Below are 3,708 nucleotides of genomic sequence, written 5' to 3' on the forward strand. Positions count from 1 at the left end.
CAAAAATCAGCTCAGTATCTGCAAATGTTTTGAATATCTTATTCTTACATTTAGGTCGTGGTTATGTTATTTTCACTAGAAAAAAGCGAGTAATAATAAAGGATTAGGTACGGTTTTAGCTTTATTGTGCCCTAAAATTTTATGTTTCCAAAAGGTTTCGAAACTGCCTTAAACATTAGTTAAGTATATGATTGTAATAAATCAGTGAAGAATATTGCATGAAGGGGTACCATTATAAAAATGTGGCTTCATTAATTTGATTCATTTCTCTACGTTAAAAATAAAAGATTTTAAAACGACATAAAGCACTTTAATTTCTGGATATGCTGTGTAAAATTTCTTGAAAAATCACATTTGTCAAAAATTTTGTGGGTGATGCCAGTAGACAATTTCAACTGAAAGAAAATCCATTGAAAATTGATGTCTTCTGCAACTTTAGAAAAAACAAAAACCTTTTATATCATTTTTATTCACCCTTCTTTAAGAACTTCACCTTATTAAAAGGCCAAAACACACCATTATGACGTCAATCTACCTTTTAGTTGCAAAATCGTAAAAAAAATTAGATATGTGAAATTGAAAATAAATTTTTTAACAAGAATTTTTTTTTAAATTTAGTTAATTCCTTTAAATTAAGTGACAAAATGCTTTCAAATAGTTAATACGCTTCATTTTACAATGATGTACGAATATTGCGCAATGAATACCCCATAAATATTTCCTAAAGCCTAATCAAATTTGCCGTAAAACGTTCATAAGTAATCATTATATAAATAATGCAGGAAGTGGAGTGTAACATTGAACTTTTTACCCCAAGAAAACCATTGTCAACCGAAATATTTATACAGGCACATATAACATGAACCGTATGTGCGCATAAATTATGCGCAGCCTCTATTTTTGGAATATCACCCATCGTCAAGGTGTTAATCTGGATGACGTGGCTTCATTATTCAGCAGGTTATAGTGTTTGTTAACAAATGTTTCTCAATAAATCAGATTAAACCAAATTACATGAAATTGATAACATTTCAAAAAACTCTTTCAATCCTCTTGTTCCCTTCATAGTTGGTATTAGATGTTAGTGTTTCCTTTGCTTAATGTTTAAATAAAGAATGATTGCCATAATTAGATTTTCAAATGAACAATATGTAAAAGAAAACAATGAACAATGAGAGCATGATATTTGATATTTTATTCGGTTCTTAATGAAGTTAAATATACATATAAAACGTAAGTTTTATAAAAATATTGTATTTTTAATATGAAACATTGTATCGATTTTTATTTGTTCTATCCCTTCAATTATTTTCACATGGCATAATTATTTTAAAAGAACAGGATATTCCTTACCTAAGTTTATTCAAAATGCATCAACAGACAATGATAATGATAAAATTCTACATTTTTGTCCAACAGGACCCAGGAAAGGATATCCTTTCACAAGGACGCATAATTTGTTAAAAAACATTTATATAAATTCGGAATTTATAGAACATTGCTATGAATAAAAGAATACTATAAAATGTAATAAAAGTGTACATTTTATGAAAATTCTTTATTTGTGATTTTTTATTATAAAGTTCTTTTTTTATTATTCATGAAGGATATGGAGATAACGGAACAGTATTCAAAATCAAACTCCACAGAACAATACAAAATTGGAGCAGAGCAAACGCGGACGGTTCTCCAAAACATCATCAAATTTTCCTCCTTTGAATGCTCTATCTGTAAAGAAAAAAAAAACAATGTCAAAAACGGATCAAGTACAAACCTTTGAAAGCTTCGGATTTCAGATTATTAAACAAAGCAATTTAAAGAGCCCGGATGTTGACCTAATTTTAATGACGTCTGATCATCATCTTGGTCTCTCTGACGTCCGCCCCTCTCCGTACAGTTGGATACCACGGCTTCGTCCAGTCTCCTGAGGACCACGGTCCGTTAAGGTAGGCGTCGTGACACCTGTTATACCACCAGCCACCTCCTCCTCCGTAATCCACAGCGCAGCTCCCTCCAGACACGTCGTTATCTCTGTCCAGGGTGGAGAAGGACATCCCAGACAGATCAAAGTAGGGACTCCCCGTGTCTGACATGCTGTCCCCTGGAGGATAAAAAACTGACCCAGCTCAAGGCGTTTCATTAAATTCTTTAAAATTATTAAAATAATACATACATATTACTCAACACAAGGTATTAAATCAGATACATGAACTTCGTTAAAATATGAATAATATATTTTATTATACTTCTGTTAAAATGTTTCTTATATAAAGTTCAGAAGGTAAAATAACTATTATCAATAGTCTGAAAATTTCCCCGCATAGAAACTATACAAAAAAGGATAGTTTTTTGCTACACCCCTCGGAAAATGTTGGAAATGTAATTTTTGACGCCAATTTTAATTTCCAGCTATATAAACGACTTGACATTGATTTTTATTTTCTGTGTCAAATGACTTCAGTAGCATTGTGACGTCATCATGATTTCAGCTCATACTTGCGGTATTATCTAACTCCAAAGAAAATTTGAACCTTAGAAATTATAATATACATCAGTATAATAAAACACTTATCCACTGGTTGTAAATGGGATAAAATTGATACGACCGGTAAGGTTTATTCATTTAAAACCCTTAATAAAATGACAGGTACTAACTATCCCCTCATATAATAAAACAATTATTGCTGGTTTTATCAGTTCAAGGCGTTACATTAAATTCTTATGAATTATTTAAATAATACATACATATTACTCAATACAAGGTATTCAATCAGATACATGAACTTCGTTTTGATATAAATAATATATAATATACCGTATAAATGTCAAACTACTAACATAAACTCAGAAATGATTCAAATGAACTATACACACTAAAGACAAACAAGTTATGTAAACTTTGATAAAGTATTATATCACATGTTATGTAGATTATCGTTAAAATAATCGAGTTACTCTATTGATATTCGTTGTCAAATCTATTTCTTAAACTCGATTTCACTCAAGTAGAAACTCCAAGTGTCTGACGATACGCTTATTTGGCCTAACTACACTAAGTAGAAGTAAATAATATAATGGTTTTATGGTGAAGAACAAGATGTGTACAGAACAAATTGGCTTTTAGGAATCATTAAAAACGACGAATGAATTTCACAAATATAAGAGTCGTAGCATTATATATATTACACTATTTTTCTTTTTGCAATGCAATAATCGATATTCTCAGAACATATTACTACAATGTATTTATATCATTTTTATGCGCCCGGATCGAAAGATCCGAGGCGTATATTGTTTTTGTCCTGTCTGTCTGTTTGTCTGCAAACTTCACCATAACTTTTGAACCATGAATAGTTGAGACTTAATATCTGGTGTGCATACTTTATTAACTAATTTCTTTCAAATGACATGAAAGTCAATGACCTTGTGACCTTGACTGTGACTCATATGCTAAACTATTTTTTTTGTGCAAACTTTAACCTTCGTCATAACTTTTGAACCATAAAAGATAGAGACTTCATACTTGGTATGTATACACCACTGAATAAGCTTTTTAAATGACACCATAGTCAATGACCTTGTGACCTTGACTGTGACCTATACGCTAAATATGGCTTTTTTGTCGGCAAACTTGAACCTTCACCATAACGAAGAAAGATAAAGACTTAATATTTGGTATGTATTCTCCACTTAATGAGCCCTTCCAGA

At 31.0% G+C, this 3,708-nt stretch overlaps 1 long non-coding RNA gene across 2 annotated transcripts; it reads right to left on the reverse strand.

Annotated features, from left to right (window-relative positions):
• Nucleotides 1-1,345: 1,345 nt before the first annotated feature.
• Nucleotides 1,346-3,689, reverse strand: LOC134279690 (uncharacterized). 2 transcript variants are annotated; one of them, XR_009994698.1, is made up of 3 exons: nt 3,338-3,689; nt 1,836-2,125; nt 1,346-1,722 (listed from the first exon to the last, which is right to left on the reverse strand). It is a non-coding gene; the product is annotated as an uncharacterized LOC134279690 (long non-coding RNA). The 2 variants fall into 2 exon arrangements; XR_009994697.1 differs by lacking the exon at nt 3,338-3,689 and having other exon boundaries at nt 1,836-2,235.
• Nucleotides 3,690-3,708: the final 19 nt, after the last annotated feature.

This window comes from Saccostrea cucullata, unplaced genomic scaffold, assembly GCF_032062105.1.
Source record: "Saccostrea cucullata isolate Sc308-1 unplaced genomic scaffold, CSIRO_AGI_Scuc_v1 ctg5138, whole genome shotgun sequence".
Taxonomy (NCBI): Eukaryota; Metazoa; Mollusca; class Bivalvia; order Ostreida; family Ostreidae; genus Saccostrea; species Saccostrea cuccullata.